Source organism: Oncorhynchus tshawytscha, linkage group LG10, assembly GCF_018296145.1.
Source record: "Oncorhynchus tshawytscha isolate Ot180627B linkage group LG10, Otsh_v2.0, whole genome shotgun sequence".
Taxonomy (NCBI): domain Eukaryota; kingdom Metazoa; phylum Chordata; class Actinopteri; order Salmoniformes; family Salmonidae; genus Oncorhynchus; species Oncorhynchus tshawytscha.
In genome coordinates, this window is record NC_056438.1 from 11,846,687 (window position 1) to 11,871,341 (window position 24,655).

Here is a 24,655-nt window from a genome sequence, read left to right on the forward strand (position 1 = left end):
CACCCGCACACACACACCCGCACGCACACACACACACACACGCACACACACACACACACACACACACGCATACGCGCACACGCACGCACACACACACACTCACACACACGCATACGCGCACACCCACACACACACACACACACACACGCACGCACACGCACACACACGCACCCACGCTCTCACACACGCATACACACACACACGCACATGCACACACACACACCCACACACACACAAGCACGCACACACACATACACACACACACATGGACGCGCACACACAAGGACGCGCACACACACACAAACGCACGCACACACACGCACACACACACACGCACCCACGCTCTCACACACGCATACACACACACACGCACATGCACACACACACACCCACACACACACAAGCACGCACACACACATACACACACACACACGGACGCGCACACACAAGGACGCGCACACACACACAAACGCACGCACACATCCTGAAGTTCCCCGTCTCTCTCTCTCCCTTTGTGGTAATTATGGAAATAAATGGAGGAGAAGTTAAGGCTCATATAATTTTTATACCAACGAGTTCCTAAATCCAGCCTCCTCTCCCACCATAGCCTGACAGATATAATGTTGCTGAAGAAAAGAGGAATGAGAGATAGAGATACAGGGGGCTGAGAGAGGAGAATGGAGAGAGAGGGGGATGGAGAGAGGAGGATGAGAGGAGGGGGATGGAAAGAGAGGAGAATGGAGAGAGAGGGGGATGAGAGAGAGGAGGATGAGAGAGACAGTGGGAGGGAGAGAGGAGGATGAGAGGAGGGGGATGGAGAGAGAGGAGAATGGAGAGACAGTGGGAGGGAGAGAGGAGGATGAGAGAGAGGGGGATGAAAAGAGAGGAGAATGGAGAGAGAGGGGGATGGAGAGAGGAGGATGAGAGAGAGGGGGATGGAGAGAGAGGAGAATGGAGAGAGAGGGGGCTGAGAGAGGAGGATGGAAAGAGAGGAGGATGGAAAGAGAGGAGAATGGAGAGAGAGGGAATGGAGAGAGAGGAGAATGGAGAAAGAGGGGGATGGAGAGAGACGAGGATGGAGAGAGGGGGATGGAGAGAGACGAGGTTGGAGAGAGAGGGGGATGGAGAGAGACGAGGATGGAGAGAGAGGGGGATGGAGAGAGACGAGGATGGAGAGAGAGGGGGGATGGAGAGAGACGAGGATGGAGAGACAGGGGTCTGAGAGAGGAGGATGGAGTGAGAGGGGGATGGAAAGAGAGGAGAATGGAGAGAGGGGTCTGAGAGAGGAGGATGAAGAGAGAGGGGGTGGAAAGAGAGGAGAATGGAGAGAGGGGATGGAGAGAGGAGGCTGAGAGAGAGGGGGATGGAAAGAGAGGAGAATGGAGAGAGAGGGGGATGAGAGAGAGAGGAGAATGGAGAGAGAGGAGGATGAGAGAGAGGGGGATGGAAAGAGAGGAGAAGGGAGAGAGAGGGGATGGAGAGAGATGAGAATGGAGAGAGAGGAGGACGGAGAGAGAGGAGGATGGAGAGAGAGGAGGACGGAGAGAGAGGGGGATGGCGAGAGGAGAAGGGAGAGAGAGGGGGATGGAGAGAGAGGAGGATGGAGAGAGAGGAGGATGGAGAGAGAGGAGGATGGAGAGAGAGGGGGATGGCGAGAGGAGAATGGAGAGAGAGGAGGACGGAGAGAGAGGAGGATGGAGAGAGAGGAGGATGGAGAGAGAGGGGGATGGCGAGAGGAGAAGGGAGAGAGAGGGGGATGGAGAGAGAGGGGGATGGAGAGAGAGAGGAGAATGGAGAGAGGTGGATGGAGAGAGGGGGATGGAGAGAGGAGGATGAGAGAAGTGGAGGTGAATTCAGTTAGTGTGGCTTTGCCCTCCTGTGTAACCAGACCTCTTCCTCCATCTTCTTATTGAGGTCCCTCTTCCTGTGGCTTCTCTCTCTCTCTCTCTCTCTCTCTCTCTCTCTGTCTCTCTCTCTCTCTCCCTCTGTCTCTCAATTCAATTTCAATTCAAGGGCTTTATTGGCATGGGAAACATGTGTTAACATTGCCAAAGCAAGTGAGGTAGATAATATATAAAGTGAATATATAAAGTGAAAACCAATAAAAAAATTAACAGTAAACATTACACATACAGAGGTTTCAAAACAATAAAGACATTACAAATGTCATATTATATATAAACAGTGTTTTAACAATGTACAAATGGTTAAAGGACACAAGATAAAATAAATAAGCATAAATATGGGTTGTATTTACAATGGTGTTTGTTCTTCACTGGTTGCCCTTTTCTCGTGGCAAGAGGTCACAAATCTTGCTGCTGTGATGGCACACTGTGGAATTTCACCCAGTAGATATGGGAGTTTTTCAAAATTGGATTTGTTTTCGAATTCTTTGTGGATCTGTGTAATCTGAGGGAAATATGTCTCTCTAATATGGTCATACATTGGGCAGGAGGTTAGGAAGTGCAGCTCAGTTTCCATCTCATTTTGTGTGCAGTGAGCACATAGCCTATCTTCTCTTGAGAGCCATGTCTGCCTACGGCGGCCTTTCTCAATAGCAAGGATATGCTCACTGAGTCTGTACATAGTCAAAGCTTTCCTTAATTTTGGGTCAGTCACAGTGGTCAGGTATTCTGCCACTGTGTACTCTCTGTGTAGGGCCAAATAGCATTCTAGTTTGCTCTGTTTTTTTGTTAATTCTTTCCAATGTGTCAAGTAATTATCTTTTTGTTTTCTCATGATTTGGTTGGGTCTAATTGTGCTGTTGTCCTGGGGCTCTGTAGGGTGTGTTTGTGTTTGTGAACAGAGCCCCAGGACCAGCTTGCTTAGGGGACTCTTCTCCAGGTTCATCTCTCTGTAGGTGATGGCTTTGTTATGGAAGGTTTGGGAATCGCTTCCTTTTAGGTGGTTATAGAATGTAACGGCTCTTTTCTGGATTTTGATCATTAGTCGGTATCGGCCTAATTCTGCTCTGCATGCATTATTTGGTGTTCTACGTTATACACGGAGGATATTTTTGCAGAATTCTGCGTGCAGAGTCTCAATTTGGTGTTTGTCCCATTTTGTGAAGTCTTGGTTGGTGAGCGGACCCCAGACCTCACAACCATAAAGGGCAATGGGCTCTATGACTGATTTAAGTATTTTTAGCCAAATCCTAATTGGTATGTTGAAATTTATGTTCCTTTTGATGGCATAGAATGCCCTTCTTGCCTTGTCTCTCAGATCGTTCATAGCTTTGTGGAAGTTACCTGTGGCGCTGATGTTTAGGCCAAGGTATGTATAGTTTTTTGTGTGCTCTAGGGCAACAGTGTCTAGATGGAATTTGTATTTGTGGTCCTGGTGACTGGACCTTTTTTGGAACACCATTATTTTGGTCTTACTGAGATTTACTGTCAGGGCCCAGATCTGACAGAATCTGTGCATAAGATCTAGGTGCTGCTGTAGGCCCTCTTTGGTTGGTGACAGAAGCACCAGATCATCAGCAAACAGCAAACATTTGACTTCGGATTCTAGCAGGGGGAGGCCGGGTGCTGCAGACTTTTCTAGTGCCCGCTCCAATTCGTTGATATATATGTTGAAGAGGGTGGGGCTTAAGCTGCATCCCTGTCTAACCCCACGACCCTGTGTGAAGAAATGTGTGTGTTTTTTGCCAATTTTAACCGCACACTTGTTGTTTGTGTACATGGATTTTATAATGTTGTATGTTTTACCCCCAACACCACTTTCCATCAGTTTGTATAGCAGACCCTCATGCCAAATTGAGTCAAATGCTTTTTTGAAATCAACAAAGCATGAGAAGACTTTGCCTTTGTTTTGGTTGGTTTGGTTGTCAATTAGGGTGTGCAGGGTGAATACATGGTCTGTTGTACGGTAATTTGGTAAAAAGCCAATTTGACATTTGCTCAGTACATTGTTTTCATTGAGGAAATGTACAAGTCTGCTGTTAATGATAATGCAGAGGATTTTCCCAAGGTTACTGTTGACACATATTCCACGGTAGTTATTGGGGTCAAATTTGTCTCCACTTTTGTGGATTGGGCTGATCAGTCCTTGGTTCCAAATATTGGGGAAGATGCCAGAGCTAAGTATGATGTTAAAGAGTTTTAGTATAGCCAATTGGAATTTGTTGTCTGTATATTTGATCATTTCATTGAGGATACCATCAACACCACAGGCCTTTTTGGGTTGGAGGGTTTTTATTTTGTCCTGTAACTCATTCAATGTAATCTCTGTCTCTCAATTCAATTCAATTCAATTCAAGGGGCTTTATTGGCATGGGAAACATGTGTTAACATTGCCAAAGCAAGTGAGGTAGATAATATACAAAAGTGAAATAAACAATAAAATTAACAGTAAACATTACACATACAGAAGTTTCAAAACAATACAGACATTACAGATGTCATATTATATATATATATAGTGTTGTAACAATGTACAAATGGTTAAAGTACAAAAGGGAAATAAATAAACATAAATATGGGTTGTATTTACAATGGTGTTTGTTCTTCACTGGTTGCCTTTTCTTGTGGCAACAGGTCACAAATCTTGCTGCTGTGATGGCACAATGTGGTATTTCACCCAGTAGATATGGGAGTTTATCAAAATTGGGTTTGTTTTCGAATTCTTTGTTGATCTGTGTAATCTGAGGGAAATATGTGTCTCTGATGTGGTCATACATTTGGCAGGAAGTTAGGAAGTGCAGCTCAGTTTCCACCTCATTTTGTGGGCAGTGAGCACATAGCCTGTCTTCTCTTGAGAATCATGTCTGCCTACGTTCTCCCTCTCAATTCAAAGGGCTTTATTGGCATTGGAAACATATCCTACGATAGATATGTTATGTGGCCAGGACATCTGATGGAGCAGCAAATTTGGTACCGGTACTGGGGGGGGACCCATCAAACCAAAGGACAGATTTCCACCAGTCCAAAGTCCATTACTCGTGTTTCTTGGCACAAGAAAGTATATGTTTTCTTATTGATATCCTTTAGTAGGTGTTTCTTTGCAGCAATTTGACCATGAAGGCCTGATTTATACAGTGTCCTCACAACATTTGATGTTGAGATGTGTCTGATACTTGAAATCTGTGAAGCATTTATTTGGGCTGCAATTTCTGAAGCTGGTAACTAATGAATTTATCCTCTGCAGCAGAGGTAATGCTGGGTCTTCCATTCCTGTGGCGGTCCTCATGAGAGCCAGTTTCAGCATAACGCTTGATGGTTTTTGCGACTGCACTTGAAGAAACTTTCAAAGTTCTTGAAATGGTCCGTATTGACTGACCATCATGTCTTAAAGTAATGATGGACTGTCGTTTCTCTCTGCTTATTTGAGCTGTTCTTGCCATAATATGGACTTGGTATTTTACCAAATAGGGCTATCTTCTGTATACCACCCCTACTTTGTCAGTAAAACAAAATGTGGGATTACTTTAACACTTTTTTGGTTACTACATGATTCCATATATTTTATTTTATAGTTTTGACGTCTTCACTATTATTCCACAATGTAGAAAGTAGTATAAAGAATGAGTGTTCTAAAACGTTTAACTGGTACTGTAGGTAGCACACAGGAGGACATTTTTCTCTGTTGATTGAATTTCCTTATTAATTTCTAGCCAGATGTAAAATGTTCCTGTTATGACTAATTTAATATAGTGTGTCGTCTCCATACCAAATTAGCACATCCCCTGAGTCTCTTCTCTTTTTCACACCTGCTAGTTTAGTGGATGGGACTTCCAGCTCTCTGTAACCTAGAGGGCAACCAGTGGGTCCGTCTCCTCTATACCACCCACCTGCTAGTTTAGTGGATGGGACTTCCAGCTCTCTGTAACCTAGAGGGCAACCAGTGGGTCCGTCTCCTCTATACCACCCACCTGCTAGTTTAGTGGATGGGACTTCCAGCTCTCTGTAACCTAGAGGGCAACCAGTGGGTCCGTCTCCTCTATACCACCCACCTGCTAGTTTAGTGGATGGGACTTCCAGCTCTCTGTAACCTAGAGGGCAAGTAGTGGGTCCGTCTCCTCTTTACCATATTTATTTTCAGAAATGTCTGTAGTTCCAATTTCTTTGAAGTCTGGGTTCCTGTTCTTTAGGCCAAAGGCAGATGAACTCTCTCAATTCAATTACATTCTCTCTCCCCCTTCTCTCAACCTCCCCTCTCTCTCCATATTTTATTTATATAACTAGGCAAGTCAGTTAAGAACAAATTCCTATTTTTAATGACGGCCTAGGAACAGTGGGTTAACTGCCTGTTCAGGGGCAGAACGACAGATGTGTACCTTGTCACTAGGCTAACCACTAGGCAACCCTGCCGCCCCAATATACCCCCTCCCCCTCTCCTCCCCCTCCCTCCTTCCCTTTCTCCATCTACCCCCTCTCTTCTCCTCCAGCTCGCTTTCTCCATCTACCCCCTCCCCTCTCTCCTGCCCCTCCCTCTCTTTCTCCATCTACCCCCTCTCTTCTCCTGCCCCTCCCTCCCTTTCTCCATCTACCCCCTCTCTTCTCCTCCAGCTCGCTTTCTCCTACTTCCCCCTCCCCTCTCTCCTGCCCCTCCCTCTCTTTCTCCGTCTACCCCATCCCCCTCTCTCCTGCCCCTCCCTCTCTTTCTCCGTCTACCCCATCCCCCTCTCTCCTGCCCCTCCCTCTCTTTCTCCATCTACCCCATCCCCCTTCTCCTCCCCCTCCCTCTCTTTCTCCGCCTACCTCCTCTCTTCTCCCTCCCCCTCCCACTCTTTCTCCGCCTACCCCCACCTTCTCCTGCCCGTCCCTCTCTTTCTCCGTCTACCCCCTCTCTCTCCTCCCCCCTCCCTCTCTTTCTCCGCCTACCCCCTCTCTTCTCCTCCCTCTCCCTCTCTTTCTCCATCTACCCCCTCTCTTCTCCTCCAGCTCGCTTTCTCCTACTTCCCCCTCCCCTCTCTCCTGCCCCTCCCTCTCTTTCTCCGTCTACCCCATCCCCCTATCTCCTGCCCCTCCCTCTCTTTCTCCATCTACCCCATCCCCCTCTCTCCTGCCCCTCCCTCTCTTTCTCCGTCTACCCCATCCCCCTTCTCCTCCCCCTCCCTCTCTTTCTCTGTCTACCCCATCCCCCTTCTCCTGCCCCTCCCTCTCTTTCTCCGTCTACCCCCTCTCTTCTCCTCCCCCTCCCTCTCTTTCACTGAGTTTGAAGGTATGCCTCCAATTTACTCAAATGATGTCAATTAGCCCATCAGAAGCTTCTAAAGCCATGACATAATTTTCTGGATTTTTCCAAGCTGTTTAAAGGCACAGTCAACTTAGTGTATGTAAACTTCTGACCCATTAAAATTGTGATACAGTGAATTATAAGTGAAATAATCTGTCTTTAAACAATTGTTGGAAAAATGACTTGTGTCATGCACAAAGTAGATGTCCTAACCAACTTGCCAAAACTATAGTTTGTTAGCAAGAAATTTGTGGAGTGGTTGAAAAACGAATTTTAAATGAATGACTCCAACCTAAGTGTATGTAAACTTCCGACTTCAACTGTAGTGATTGTGTGTGTGTGTATACATAGTCATTGTGTGTGTGTATACATAGTCATTGTGTGTGTGTATACATCGCGATTGTGTGTGTGTTTGTGTATATATAAATCAAATCAAATGAAAGTTTATTTGTCACGTGCGCCCAAATACAACAGGTGTAGTAGACCATACAGTGAAATGCTTACTTACTGTCTCTAACCAACAGTGCAAAAAAGGTATTAGGTGAACAATAGGTAAGTAAAGAAATAAAACAACAGTAAAAATACAGTGAAAAATAACAGTAGAGAGGCTATATACAGTAGAGAGGCTATATACAGTAGAGAGGCTATATACAGTAGAGAGGCTATATACAGTAGAGAGGCTATATACAGTAGAGAGGCTATATACAAGAGGCTATATATTCAGTAGAGAGGCTATAAACAGTAGAGAGGCTATATACAGTAGAGAGGCTATATACAGTAGAGAGGCTATATACAGTAGAGAGGCTATATACAGTAGAAAGGCTATATACAGTAGAGAGGCTATATACAGTAGAGAGGCTATAACAGTAGAGAGGCTATAAACAGTAGAGAGGCTATAAACAGTAGAGAGGCTATATACAGTAGAGAGGCTATATACAGTAGAGAGGCTATATACAGTAGAGAGGCTATATACAGTAGAGAGGCTATATACAGTAGAGAGGCTATAAACAGTAGAGAGGCTATATACAGTAGAGAGGCTATAAACAGTAGAGAGGCTATATACAGTAGAGAGGCTATATACAGTAGAGAGGCTATATACAGTAGAGAGGCTATAAACAGTAGAGAGGCTATATACAGTAGAGAGGCTATATACAGTAGAGCAAAAGGCTATATACAGTAGAGAGGCTATATACAGTAGAGAGGCTATAAACAGTAGAGAGGCTATATACAGTAGAGAATATACAGTAGAAAGGCTATATACAGTAGAGAGGCTATATACAGTAGAGAGGCTATATACAGTAGAGAGGCTATATATTCAGTAGAGAGGCTATAAACAGTAGAGAGGCTATATACAGTAGAGAGGCTATATACAGTAGAGAGGCTATATACAGTAGAGAGGCTATATACAGTAGAGAGGCTACATACAGTAGAGAGGCTATAACAGTAGAGAGGCTATAACAGTAGAGAGGCTATAAACAGTAGAGAGGCTATATACAGTAGAGAGGCTATATACAGTAGAGAGGCTATATACAGTAGAGAGGCTATATACAGTAGAGAGGCTATAACAGTAGAGAGGCTATATACAGTAGAGAGGCTATATACAGTAGAGAGGCTATATACAGTAGAGAGGCTATATACAGTAGAGAGGCTATATTCAGTAGAGAGGCTATAACAGTAGCGAGGCTATATTCAGTAGAGAGGCTATATTCATTAGAGAGGCTATATTCAGTAGAGCGGCTATATTCAGTAGAGACGCTATATTCAGTAGAGAGGCTATAACAGTAGCGTAGGCTATATACAACTCAATCATCGCCTCCAACTCAATCATCAAGTTTGCGGACGACACAACAGTGGTAGGCTTGATTACCAACAACGATGAGACGGCCTACAGGGAGGAGGTGAGGGCCCTCGGAGTGTGGTGTCAGGAAAATAACCTCACACTCAACGTCAACAAAACTAAGGAGATGATTGTGGACTTCAGGAAACAGCAGAGGGAACACCCCCCCATCCACATCGATGGAACAGTAGTGGAGAGGGTAGCAAGTTTTAAGTTCCTCGGCATACACATCACAGACAAACTGAATTGGTCCACTCACACAGACAGCATCGTGAGGAAGGCGCAGCAGCGCCTCTTCAACCTCAGGAGGCTGAAGAAATTCGGCTTGTCACCAAAAGCACTCACAAACTTCTACAGATGCACAATCGAGAGCATCCTGGCGGGCTGTATCACCGCCTGGTATGGCAACTGCACCGCCCTCAACCATAAGGCTCTCCAGAGGGTAGTGAGGTCTGCACAACGCATCACCGGGGGCAAACTACCTGCCCTCCAGGACACCTACACCACCCGATGCTACAGGAAGGCCATAAAGATCATCAAGGACATCAACCACCCGAGCCACTGCCTGTTCACCCCGCTGTCATCCAGAAGGCGAGGTCAGTACAGGTGCATCAAAGCTGGGACCGAGAGACTGAAAAACAGCTTCTATCTCAAGGCCATCAAACTGTTAAACAGCCACCACTAACATTGAGTGGCTACTGCCAACACACTGTCAATGACACTGACTCTACTCCAGCCACTTTAATCATGGGAATTGATGGGAAATGATGTAAATATATCACTAGCCACTTTAAACAATGCTACCTTATATAATGTTACTTACCCTACATTATTCATCTCATATGCATACGTAGATACTGTACTCTATATCATCGACTGCATCCTTATGTAATACATGTATCACTAGCCACTTTAACTATGCCACTTGGTTTACATACTCATCTCATATGTATATACTGTACTCGATATCGTCTACTGTATCTTGCCTATGCTGCTCTGTACCATCACTCATTCATATATCCTTATGTACATATTCTTTATCCCCTTACACTGTGTATAAGACAGTAGTTTTTTTTTTTTGGAATTGTTAGTTAGATTACTTGTTCGTTATTACTGCATTGTCGGAACTAGAAGCACAAGCATTTCGCTACACTCGCATTAACATCTGCTAACCATGTGTATGTGACAAATAAAATTTGATTTGATTTGATTTATACAGTAGAGAGGCTATAACAGGAGAGAGGCTATATACAGTAGAGAGGATATATACAGTAGAGAGGCTATATACAGTAGAGAGGCTATAACAGTAGAGTGGCTATATACAGTAGAGAGGCTATAACAGTAGAGAGGCTATAACAGGAGAGAGGCTATACACAGTAGAGAGGCTATATTCAGTAGCGAGGCTATATACAGTAGAGAGGCTATATTCCATAGAGGCTGCAACAGTAACGAGGCTATATACAGTAGCGAGGCTATATTCAGTAGAGAGGCTATAACAGTAACGAGGCTATATTCAGTAGAGAGGCTATAACAGTAGCGAGGCTATATACAGTAGAGAGGCTATAACAGTAGCGAGGCTATATACAGTAGAGAGGCTATATTCAGTAGCGAGGCTATATTCAGTAGAGAGGCTATAACAGTAACGAGGCTATATACAGTAGAGAGGCTATAACAGTAGCGAGGCTATATACAGTAGAGAGGCTATATTCAGTAGCGAGGCTATATTCAGTAGAGAGGCTATAACAGTAACGAGGCTATATACAGTAGAGAGGCTATAGTAGCGAGGCTATAACAGTAACGAGGCTATATTCAGTAGAGAGGCTATATACAGTAGCGAGGCTATAACAGTAACGAGGCTATATTCAGTAGAGGCTATAACAGTAGCGAGGCTATATTCAGTAGAGAGGCTATAACAGTAGCGAGGCTATATTCAGTAGAGAGGCTATAACAGTAGCGAGGCTATATTCAGTAGAGAGGCTATAACAGTAGCGAGGCTATATACAGTAGAGAGGCTATAACAGTAGCGAGGCTATATACAGTAGAGAGGCTATAACAGTAGCGAGGCTATATACAGTAGAGCTATAACAGTAGCGAGGCTATATAACAGCTATAGCGAGGCTATATTCAGTAGAGAGGCTATATTCAGTAGAGAGCCTATAACAGGAGAGAGGCTATAACAGGAGAGAGGCTATATACAGTAGAGAGGCTATATACAGTAGAGAGGCTATAACAGTAGAGCTATAACAGTAGAGAGGCTATAACAGTAGAGAGGCTATATACAGTAGAGAGGCTATATACAGTAGAGAGGCTATAACAGTAGAGAGGCTATAACAGTAGCGAGGCTATATTCAGTAGAGAGGCTATATTCAGTAGAGAGGCTATATTCAGTAGAGAGCCTATAACAGGAGAGAGGCTATATACAGTAGAGAGGCTATATACAGTAGAGAGGCTATAACATTAGAGAGGCTATATACAGTAGAGAGGCTATAACAGTAGAGAGGCTATATACAGTAGAGAGGCTATATACAGTAGAGAGGCTATAACAGTAGCTAGGCTATATACAGTAACGAGGCTATATTCAGTAGGGAGGATATATTCAGTAGAGAGGCTATATTTAGTAGAGAGGCTATAACAGTAGAGAGGCTATATACAGTAGAGAGGCTATATACAGTAACGAGGCTATATTCAGTAGAGAGGCTATAACAGTAGCGAGGCTATAACAGTAGCGAGGCTATATTCAGTAGAGAGGCTATATACAGTAACGAGGCTATATTCAGTAGAGAGGCTATATTCAGAGAGGCTATCACAGTAGCGAGGCTATATTCAGTAGAGAGGCTATAACAGTAGTGAGGCTATATACAGTAACGAGGCTATATTCAGTAGAGAGGCTACAACAGTAGCGAGGCTATATACAGTAACGAGGCTATATTCAGTAGAGAGGCTATAACTGTAGAGATGCTATAACAGTAGCGAGGCTATATACAGTATCGAGGCTATATTCAGTAGATAGGCTATATTCATTAGAGAGGCTATAACAGTAGCGAGGCTATTTACAGTAGAGAGGCTATATTCAGTAGCGAGGCTATAACTGTAGAGATGCTATAACAGTAGCGAGGCTATATACAGTATCGAGGCTATATTCAGTAGAGAGGTTATATTCATTAGAGAGGCTATAACAGTAGCGAGGCTATTTACAGTAGAGAGGCTATATTCAGTAGCGAGGCTATAACATTAACGAGGCTATATTCAGTATAGAGGCTATATCAGTAGCGAGGCTATATACAGTAGAGAGACTATAACAGGAGAGAGGCTATAACAGGAGAAAGGCTATAACAGTAGAGAGGCTATAACAGTAACGAGGCTATATTCAGTAGCGAGGCTATATACAGTAGAGAGGCTATAACAGTAGCTATATTCAGTAGAGAGAGCGAGGCTATATTCAGTAGAGAGGCTATAACAGTTGCGAGGCCATATTCAGTAGAGAGGCTATAACAGTAGCGAGGCTATATACAGTAGAGAGGCTATATTCAGTAGAGAGGCTATATTCAGTAGAGAGGCTATAACAGTAGCGAGGCTATATTCAGTAGCTATATATTCAGTAGAGAGGCTATATTCAGTAGAGAGGCTATATTCAGTAGAGAGGCTATAACAGTAGAGAGGCTATATACAGTAGAGAGAGGCTATATTCAGTAGCGAGGCTATAACAGTAGAGAGGCTATATTCAGCTATAGAGGCTATAACAGTAGCGAGGCTATATACAGTAGCGAGGCTATATACAGTAGAGAGGCTATAACAGTAGAGAGGCTATAACAGGAGAGAGGCTATAACAGTAGAGAGGCTATAACAGTAACAAGGCTATATTCAGTAGAGGCTATAACAGTAGAGAGGCTATAACAGTAGAGAGGCTATATACATAGGCTATAACAGTAGAGAGGCTATAACAGCTATAACAGTAGAGAGGCTATAACATATTCAGTAGAGAGGCTATAACAGTAGAGGCTATATACGATGCTATATACAGTAACGAGGCTATATACAGTAGAGAGGCTATATACAGTAGAGGCTATATACAGTAGAGGCTATAACAGTAGAGAGGCTATAACAGTAGAGAGGCTATAACAGTAGAGAGGCTATAACAGTAACGAGGCTATAACAGTAGCGAGGCTATATACAGTAGAGAGGCTATAACAGTAGCGAGGCTATATTCAGTAGAGTAGAGGAGGCTATAACAGTAGAGAGGCTATAACAGTAGTAGAGAGGCTATAACAGTAGAGAGGCTATACAGTAGAGAGGCTATATTCAGTAGAGAGGCTATATTCAGTAGAGAGGCTATAACAGTAGAGAGGCTATATACAGTAGAGAGGCTATAACAGTAACGAGGCTATATTCAGTAGAGAGGCTATATACAGTAGAGAGGCTATAACAGGAGAGAGGCTATAACAGTAGAGAGGCTATAACAGTAGAGAGGCTATAACAGTAAGAGGCTATAACAGTAGAGAGGCTATAACAGTAGAGAGGCTATAACAGTAGAGAGGCTATATACAGTAGCGAGGCTATAACAGCTATAACAGTAGCGAGGCTATATACAGTAGAGAGGCTATAACAGAGAGAGAGGCTATATACAGCTATATACAGTAGATACAGCTATAACAGTAGAGAGGCTATAACAGTCAGTAGAGAGGCTATATACAGTAGAGAGGCTATAACAGTAGAGAGGCTATAACAGGCTAGGCTATTCAGAGAGGCTATAACAGTAGAGAGGCTATATACAGTAGAGAGGCTATATACAGTAGAGAGGCTATATTCAGTAGCGAGGCTATATACAGGCTATATTCAGAGAGGCTATAGTACAGTAGAGAGGCTATAACAGTAGAGAGGCTATATACAGTAGAGAGGCTATAACAGCTATAACAGAGGCTATATACAGTAGAGAGGCTATAACAGTAGAGAGGCTATAACAGTAGCGAGGCTATAACAGTAGCTATAACGAGGCTATAACAGTAGAGAGGCTATATACAGTAGAGAGGCTATAACAGTAGAGAGGCTATAACAGTAGAGAGGCTATAACAGTAGAGAGGATATATACAGTAGAGAGACTATAACAGTAGAGAGGCTATACAGTAGCGAGGCTATATACAGTAGAGAGAGGCTATAACAGTAGAGAGGCTATAACAGGCTATAACAGAGAGGCTATAACAGTAGAGAGAGGCTATATACAGTTGAGAGGCTAGGCTATACAGTAGCAAGGCTATATTCAGTAGCGAGGCTATATACATTAGAGAGGCTATATACAGTAGAGAGGCTATATACAGAGGCTATATACAGTAGAGAGGCTTATAACAGTAGAGAGGCTATAACAGCTATATAGCTATAACAGTAGAGGCTATATTCAGTAGCTATATATACAGAGGCTATATACAGTAGAGAGGCTATAACAGTAGAGAGGCTATATACAGTAGAGAGGCTATATACAGTAGAGAGGCTATAACAGTACGAGGCTATATACAGTAGAGAGGCTATACAGTACATACACAGTAGAGGCTATATTCAGTAGCGAGGCTATATACAGTAGAGAGGCTATATACAGTCCAGTAGAGGCTGCAACAGTAACGAGGCTATATACAGTAGAGAGGCTATATTCAGTAGAGAGGCTATAACTAGGCTATATTCAGTAGAGAGGCTATAACAGTAGAGGCTATAACAGTAGAGAGGCTATAACAGTAACAGTAGAGAGGCTATAACAGTAGAGAGGCTATATACAGTAGCGAGGCTATATTCAGTAGAGAGGCTATAACAGTAGAGGCTATAACAGTAGCGAGGCTATATACAGTAGAGAGGCTATAACAGTAGAGGCTATAACAGTAGCGAGGCTATATTACAGTAGAGAGGCTATATTCAGTAGAGAGGCTATAACAGTAGCGAGGCTATAACAGTAGAGAGGCTATATACAGTAGCGAGGCTATCAAGAGGCTATAACAGTAGAGAGGCTATATTCAGTAGAGAGGCTATAACAGTAGAGAGGCTATATTCAGTAGAGAGGCTATAACAGTAGAGAGGCTATAACAGCTATAACAGTAGAGAGGCTATAACAGTAGCGAGGCTATAACAGTAGAGAGGCTATAACAGTAGAGAGGCTATATACACAGGCTATAACAGTAGAGAGGCTATAACAGTAGAGAGGCTATAACAGTAGAGAGGCTATATACAGTAGAGAGGCTATAACAGTAGAGAGGCTATAACAGTAGAGAGGCTATAACAGTAGAGAGGCTATATACAGTAGAGGCTATATACAGTAGAGAGGCTATATACAGTAGAGAGGCTATAACAGTAGAGAGGCTATAACAGTAGAGAGGCTATATTCAGTAGAGAGGCTATATACAGTAGAGAGGCTATAACAGTAGAGACAGTAGAGAGGCTATATTCAGTAGAGGCTATAACAGTAGAGAGGCTATATTCAGTAGAGGCTATAACAGTAGAGAGGCTATAACAGTAGAGAGGCTATATACAGTAGAGAGGCTATAACAGTAGAGAGGCTATAACAGTAGAGAGGCTATAACAGTAGAGAGGCTATATACAGTAGAGAGGCTATAACAGTAGAGGCTATATACAGTAGAGAGGCTATAACAGTAGAGAGGCTATATTCAGTAGAGAGGCTATAACAGTAGCGAGGCTATATACAGTAGAGGCTATAACAGTAGAGAGGCTATAACAGTAGAGAGGCTATATTCAGTAGAGAGGCTATATTCAGTAGAGAGGCTATATAACAGAGAGAGGCTATATACAGTAGAGAGGCTATATACAGTAGAGAGGCTATATACAGTAGAGAGGCTATAACAGTAGAGAGGCTATAACAGTAGAGGCTATATACAGTATACAGTAGAGGCTATATACAGTAGAGAGGCTATAACAGTAGCGAGGCTATAACAGTAGAGAGGCTATAACAGTAGCTATATTCAGTAGAGGCTATATTCAGTAGAGAGGCTATATTCAGTAGAGAGGCTATATTCAGTAGAGAGCTATAACAGGAGAGAGGCTATAGAGGCTATACAGTAGAGAGGCTATATATAGAGGCTATAACAGTAGAGAGGCTATAACAGTAGAGAGGCTATATACAGTAGAGAGGCTATATACAGTAGAGAGGCTATAACATACAGTAGAGAGGCTATAACAGTAGAGAGGCTATAACAGTAGAGGCTATATTCAGTAGAGAGGCTATATTCAGTAGAGAGGCTATAACAGTAGAGAGCTATAACAGGCTATATACAGAGAGGCTATATACAGTAGAGAGGCTATATACAGTAGAGAGGCTATATTAGAGAGGCTATATACAGTAGAGAGGCTATAACAGTAGAGAGGCTATATACAGTAGAGAGGCTATATACAGTAGAGAGGCTATAACAGTAGCTAGGCTATATACAGTAACGAGGCTATATTCAGTAGGGAGGATATATTCAGTAGAGAGGCTATATTTAGTAGAGAGGCTATAACAGTAGAGAGGCTATATACAGTAGAGAGGCTATATACAGTAACGAGGCTATATTCAGTAGAGAGGCTATAACAGTAGCGAGGCTATAACAGTAGCGAGGCTATATTCAGTAGAGAGGCTATATACAGTAACGAGGCTATATTCAGTAGAGAGGCTATATTCAGAGAGGCTATCACAGTAGCGAGGCTATATTCAGTAGAGAGGCTATAACAGTAGTGAGGCTATATACAGTAAGAGGCTATATTCAGTAGAGAGGCTATAACAGTAGCGAGGCTATAACAGTAACGAGGCTATATTCAGTAGAGAGGCTATACAGTAGAGAGGCTATAACAGTAGCGAGGCTATATACAGTATCGAGGCTATAACAGTAGATAGGCTATATTCAGTAGAGGCTATAACAGTAGAGAGGCTATAACAGTAGAGAGGCTATAACAGTATAACTGAGGCTATATTCAGTCGAGGCTATATTCAGTAGAGAGGCTATATTCATTAGAGAGGCTATAACAGTAGCGAGGCTATTTACAGTAGAGAGGCTATATTCAGTAGCGAGGCTATAACATTAACGAGGCTATATTCAGTATCAGAGGCTATATCAGTAGCGAGGCTATATACAGTAGAGAGACTATAACAGGAGAGAGGCTATATACAGTAGAGATGCTATATACAGTAGAGAGGCTATAACAGTAGAGAGGCTATAACAGGAGAGAGGCTATAACAGTAGAGAGGCTATATACAGTTGAGAGGCTATATACAGTAGAGGCTATATTCAGTAGCGAGGCTATATACATTAGAGAGGCTATATACAGTAGAGAGGCTATATACAGTAGAGAGGCTATAACAGTAGAGGCTATAACAGTAGCGAGGCTATATACAGTAGAGAGGCTATATACAGTAGAGAGGCTATAACAGTAGAGAGGCTATAACAGTAGAGAGGCTATAACAGAGGCTATAGAGAGAGCTATATAACAGTAGAGGCTATATTCAGTAGCGAGGCTATATACAGTAGAGAGGCTATATTCCATAGAGGCTATAACAGTAACGAGGCTATATACAGTAGCGAGGCTATATTCAGTAGAGAGGCTATAACAGTAACGAGGCTATATTCAGTAGAGAGGCTATAACAGTAGCGAGGCTATATACAGTAGAGAGGCTATAACAGTAGAGAGGCTATATACAGTAGAGAGGAGAGGCTATAACAGTAGAGAGGCTATATACAGTAGAGAGGCTATAACAGTAGAGAGGCTATATACAGTAGAGAGGCTATAGTACAGGCTATAGAGAGGCTATAACAGTAGAGAGGCTATAACAGTAGAGAGGCTATAACAGTAGAGAGGCTATATACAGTAGAGAGGCTATAACAGCGAGGCTATAACAGTAGAGGCTATAACAGTAGAGGCTATAACAGTAGAGAGGCTATAACAGTAGAGAGGCTATAACAGTAGAGAGGCTATATTCAGTAGAGAGGCTATAACAGTAGCGAGGCTATATTCAGTAGAGAGGCTATAACAGTAGAGAGGCTATATACAGTAGAGAGGCTATAACAGTAGAGAGCTATAACAGTAGAGGCTATAACAGAGGCTATAGAGAGGCTATATACAGTAGAGAGGCTATAACAGTAGAGAGGCTATATACAGTAGAGAGGCTATAACAGTAGAGAGGCTATATACAACAGTAGAGGCTATATACAGTAAGCGAGGCTATATTCAGTAGGGAGGATATATTCAGTAGAGAGGCTATATTTCAGTAGAGAGGCTATAACAGTAGAGAGGCTATATACAGTAGAGAGGCTATATACAGTAGAGAGGCTATATTCAGTAGAGAGGCTATAACAGTAGAGAGGCTATAACAGTAGCGAGGCTATATTCAGTAGAGAGGCTATATACAGTCAGTAGAGAGGCTATATTCAGTAGAGAGGCTATATTCAGTAGAGAGGCTATCACAGTAGAGAGGCTATATTCAGTAGAGAGGCTATAACAGTAGCTATAACAGTAGAGGCTATATACAGTAACGAGGCTATATTCAGTAGAGAGGCTACAACAGTAGCGAGGCTATACAGTAGGCTATAACAGTAACGAGGCTATATTCAGTAGAGAGGCTATAACTGTAGAGATGCTATAACAGTAGCGAGGCTATATACAGTATCGAGGCTATATTCAGTAGATAGGCTATATTCATTAGAGAGGCTATAACAGTAGCGAGGCTATTTACAGTAGAGAGGCTATATTCAGTAGAGAGGCTATAACTGTAGAGATGCTATAACAGTAGCGAGGCTATATACAGTATCGAGGCTATATTCAGTAGAGAGGCTATATTCATTAGAGAGGCTATAACAGTAGCGAGGCTATTTACAGTAGAGAGGCTATATTCAGTAGCGAGGCTATAACATTAACGAGGCTATATTCAGTATAGAGGCTATATCAGTAGCGAGGCTATATACAGTAGAGAGACTATAACAGGAGAGAGGCTATAACAGGAGAAAGGCTATAACAGTAGAGAGGCTATAACAGTAACGAGGCTATATTCAGTAGCGAGGCTATATACAGTAGAGAGGCTATAACAGTAGCGAGGCTATATTCAGTAGAGAGGCTATAACAGTTCCGAGGCCATATTCAGTAGAGGCTATAACAGTAGAGAGGCTATATACAGTAGCGAGGCTATATTCTGTAGAGAGGCTATATTCAGTAGAGAGGCTATATTCAGTAGCGAGGCTATATTCTGTAGAGAGGCTATATTCAGTAGAGAGGCTATATTCAGTAGAGAGGCTATAACAGAAGAGAGGCTATATACAGTAGAGAGGCTATATACAGTAGAGAGGCTATAACAGTAGAGAGGCTATACCAGTAGCGAGGCTATATACAGTAGAGAGACTATAACAGTAGAGAGGCTATAACAGGAGAGAGGCTATAACAGTAGAGAGGCTATATACAGTTGAGAGGCTATATACAGTAGCGAGGCTATATTCAGTAGCGAGGCTATATACATTAGAGAGGCTATATACAGTAGAGAGGCTATATACAGTAGAGAGGCTTTAACAGTAGCGAGGCTATAACAGTAGCGAGGCTATATTCAGTAGAGAGGCTATATACAGTAGAGAGGCTATAACATACAGAGAGGCTATATACAGTAGAGGCTATAACAGTAGAGAGGCTATAACAGGAGAGAGGCTATACACAGTAGAGAGGCTATATTCAGTAGCGAGGCTATATACAGTAGAGAGGCTATATTCCAGTAGAGGCTGCAACAGTAACGAGGCTATATACAGTAGCGAGGCTATATTCAGTAGAGAGGCTATAACAGTAACGAGGCTATATTCAGTAGAGAGGCTATAACAGTAGAGAGGCTATATACAGTAGAGAGGCTATAACAGTAGAGAGGCTATATACAGTAGAGAGGCTATAACAGTAGAGAGGCTATATACAGTAGAGAGGCTATATACAGTAGAGAGGCTATATACAGTAGAGAGGCTATAACAGTAGAGAGGCTATATACAGTAGAGAGGCTATAACAGTAGAGAGGCTATATACAGTAGAGAGGCTATAACAGTAGAGAGGCTATATACAGTAGAGAGGCTATTTACAGTAGAGAGGCTATATTCAGTAGCGAGGCTATAACTGTAGAGATGCTATAACAGTAGCGAGGCTATATACAGTATCGAGGCTATATTCATTAGAGAGGCTATATTCATTAGAGAGGCTATAACAGTAGCGAGGCTATTTACAGTAGAGAGGCTATATTCAGTAGCGAGGCTATAACAGTAACGAGGCTATATTCAGTAGAGAGGCTATATCAGTAGCGAGGCTATATACAGTAGAGAGACTATAACAGGAGAGAGGCTATAACAGGAGAGAGGCTATAACAGTAGAGAGGCTATAACAGTAGAGGCTATAACAGTAGCGAGGCTATATACAGTAGAGAGGCTATAACAGTAGCGAGGCTATATTCAGTAGAGAGGCTATAACAGTTAGCGAGGCCATATTCAGTAGAGAGGTTATAACAGTAGCGAGGCTATATACAGTAACGAGGCTATATTCAGTAGAGAGGCTATATAACAGTAGAGAGGCTATATCCTCATAGCGAGGCTATATACAGTAGAGAGACTATAACAGTAGAGAGGCTATAACAGGAGAGAGGCTATAACAGTAGAGAGGCTATAACAGTAACGAGGTTATATTCAGTAGCGAGGCTATATACAGTAGAGAGGCTATAACAGTAGCGAGGCTATATTCAGTAGCGAGGCTATATTCAGTAGAGAGGCTATATTCAGTAGAGAGGCTATATTCAGTAGCGAGGCTATATTCAGTAGAGAGGCTATATTCAGTAGAGAGGCTATATTCAGTAGAGAGGCTATAACAGTAGAGAGGCTATATACAGTAGAGGGGCTATATACACTAACGAGGCTATATTCAGTAGAGAGGCTATATACAGTAGAGAGGCTATAACAGTAGAGAGGCTATATACAGTAGAGAGGCTATAACAGTAGAGAGGCTATATACAGTAGAGAGGCTATATACAGTAACGAGGCTATATTCAGTAGAGAGGCTATAACAGTAGCGAGGCTATAACAGTAGCGAGGCTATATTCAGTAGCGAGGCTATATACAGTAGAGAGGCTATAACAGGAGAGAGGCTATATACAGTAGAGAGGATATATACAGTAGAGAGACTATAACAGTAGAGAGGCTATACCAGTAGCGAGGCTATATACAGTAGAGAGACTATAACAGTAGAGAGGCTATAACAGAGAGAGGCTATAACAGTAGAGAGGCTATATACAGTTGAGAGGCTATATACAGTAGCAAAGCTATATTCAGTAGCGAGGCTATATACATTAGAGAGGCTATATACAGTAGAGAGGCTATATACAGTAGAGAGGCTATAACAGTAGCGAGGCTATAACAGTAGCGAGGCTATATACAGTAGAGAGGCTATATACAGTAGAGAGGCTATATACAGTAGAGAGGCTATAACAGTAGAGAGGCTATAACAGTAGAGAGGCTATAACAGAGAGAGGCTATACACAGTAGAGAGGCTATATTCAGTAGAGAGGCTATATACAGTAGAGAGGCTATATTCCATAGAGCTGCAATACAGAGGCTATATACAGTAGCGAGGCTATATTCAGTAGAGAGGCTATAACAGTAACCAGGCTATATTCAGTAGAGAGGCTATAACAGGCTATATACAGTAGAGAGGCTATAACAGTAGCGAGGCTATATACAGTAGAGAGGCTATATTCAGTAGCGAGGCTATATTCAGTAGAGAGGCTATAACAGTAACGAGGCTATACAGTAGAGGCTATATACAGTAGAGAGGCTATATAGTCAGTAGAGAGGCTATAACAGTAGCGAGGCTATATTCAGTAGAGAGGCTATAACAGTAGAGAGGCTATATTCAGTAGAGAGGCTATAACAGTAGCGAGGCTATATTCAGTAGAGAGGCTATAACAGTAGCGAGGCTATATTCAGTAGAGAGGCTATAACAGTAGCGAGGCTATATACAGTAGAGAGGCTATAACAGTAGCGAGGCTATATCAGTAGAGAGGCTATAACAGTAGCGAGGCTATATTCAGTAGAGAGGCTATAACAGTAGCGAGGCTATATACAGTAGAGAGGCTATAACAGTAGCGAGGCTATATTCAGTAGAGAGGCTATATTCAGTAGAGAGGCTATAACAGTAGAGAGGCTATAACAGAGAGAGGCTATATAACACAGTAGAGGCTATATACAGTAGAGAGGCTATAACAGTAGAGAGGCTATATACAGTAGAGAGGCTATAACAGTAGAGAGGCTATAACAGTAGAGAGGCTATAACAGTAGAGGCTATATTCAGTAGAGAGGCTATATTCAGTAGAGAGGCTATATTCAGTAGAGGCTATAACAGTAGAGAGGCTATATACAGTAGCGAGGCTATATACAGTATCGAGGCTATATTCAGTAGAGAGGCTATATTCATTAGAGAGGCTATAACAGTAGAGAGGCTATTTACAGTAGAGAGGCTATATTCAGTAGAGAGGCTATAACAGTAACGAGGCTATATTCAGTAGAGAGGCTATATCAGTAGCGAGGCTATATACAGTAGAGAGACTATAACAGGAGAGAGGCTATAACAGGAGAGAGGCTATAACAGTAGAGAGGCTATAACAGTACGAGGCTATATTCAGTAGCGAGGCTATATACAGTAGAGAGGCTATAACAGTAGTGAGGCTATATTCAGTAGAGAGGCTATAACAGTAGCGAGGCCATATTCAGTAGAGAGCTATAACAGTAGAGAGGCTATATACAGTAGAGAGGCTATATTCAGTAGAGAGGCTATATCAGTAGAGAGGCTATATACAGTAGAGAGGCTATAACAGTAGAGAGGCTATAACAGGAGAGAGGCTATAACAGTAGAGAGGCTATAACAGTAACGAGGTTATATTCAGTAGAGAGGCTATAACAGTAGAGAGGCTATAACAGTAGACGAGGCTATATACAGTAGAGAGGCTATAACAGTAGCGAGGCTATAACAGTAACGAGGCTATATTCAGTAGAGAGGCTATAACAGTAGCGAGGCTATATTCAGTAGAGAGGCTATAACAGTAGCGAGGCTATATTCAGTAGAGAGGCTATAACAGTAGCGAGGCTATATTCAGTAGAGAGGCTATAACAGTAGAGAGGCTATATACAGTAGAGAGGCTATAACAGTAGCGAGGCTATATACAGTAGAGAGGCTATAACAGTAGCGAGGCTATATTCAGTAGAGAGGCTATAACAGTAGAGAGGCTATATACAGTAGAGAGGCTATAACAGTAGAGAGGCTATATTCAGTAGAGAGGCTATATTCAGTAGAGAGCTATAACAGTAGAGAGGCTATAACAGGAGAGAGGCTATATACAGTAGAGAGGCTATATACAGTAGAGAGGCTATAACAGTAGAGAGGCTATATACAGTAGAGAGGCTATAACAGTAGAGAGGCTATATACAGTAGAGAGGCTATATACAGTAGAGAGGCTATAACAGTAGAGAGGCTATAACAGTAGCGAGGCTATATTCAGTAGAGAGGCTATATTCAGTAGAGAGGCTATATTCAGTAGAGAGCCTATAACAGTAGAGAGGCTATATACAGTAGAGAGGCTATATACAGTAATCGAGGCTATATTCAGTAGAGAGGCTATATTCATTAGAGAGGCTATAACAGTAGCGAGGCTATTTACAGTAGAGAGGCTATATTCAGTAGTGAGGCTATAACAGTAACGAGGCTATATTCAGTAGAGAGGCTATATCAGTAGCGAGGCTATATACAGTAGAGAGACTATAACAGGAGAGAGGCTATAACAGGAGAGAGGCTATAACAGTAGAGAGGCTATAACAGTAACGAGGCTATATTCAGTAGCGAGGCTATATACAGTAGAGAGGCTATAACAGTAGCGAGGCTATATTCAGTAGAGAGGCTATAACAGTTGCGAGGCCATATTCAGTAGAGAGGCTATAACAGTAGCGAGGCTATATTCAGTAGCGAGGCTATATTCTGTAGAGAGGCTATATTCAGTAGCGAGGCTATATACAGTAGAGAGACTATAACAGTAGAGAGGCTATAACAGGAGAGAGGCTATAACAGTAGAGAGGCTATAACAGTAACGAGGTTATATTCAGTAGCGAGGCTATATACAGTAGAGAGGCTATAACAGTAGCGAGGCTATATTCAGTAGCGAGGCTATATTCTGTAGAGAGGCTATATTCAGTAGAGAGGCTATATTCAGTAGCGAGGCTATATTCTGTAGAGAGGCTATATTCAGTAGAGAGGCTATATTCAGTAGAGAGGCTATAACAGTAGAGAGGCTATATACAGTAGAGAGGCTATATACAGTAACGAGTCTATATTCAGTAGAGATGCTATATACAGTAGAGAGGCTATAACAGTAGAGGCTATATACAGTAGAGAGGCTATAACAGTAGAGAGGCTATATACAGTAGAGAGGCTATATACAGTAGAGAGGCTATATTCAGTAGAGAGGCTATAACAGTAGCGAGGCTATAACAGTAGCGAGGCTATATTCAGTAGCGAGGCTATATACAGTAGAGAGGCTATAACAGGAGAGAGGCTATATACAGTAGAGAGGATATATACAGTAGAGAGACTATAACAGAGGCTATACCAGTAGCGAGGCTATATACA

The 24,655-nt window shown here is 42.5% G+C and overlaps 1 protein-coding gene across 8 annotated transcripts in view; it reads left to right on the top strand.

Annotated features, from left to right (window-relative positions):
* LOC112259728 (NHS-like protein 2) overlaps positions 1 to 24,655 on the top strand; it is an 87,569-nt gene that overhangs the window by 1,215 nt on the left and 61,699 nt on the right. The gene's annotated exons all lie outside the window — the stretch shown is intronic.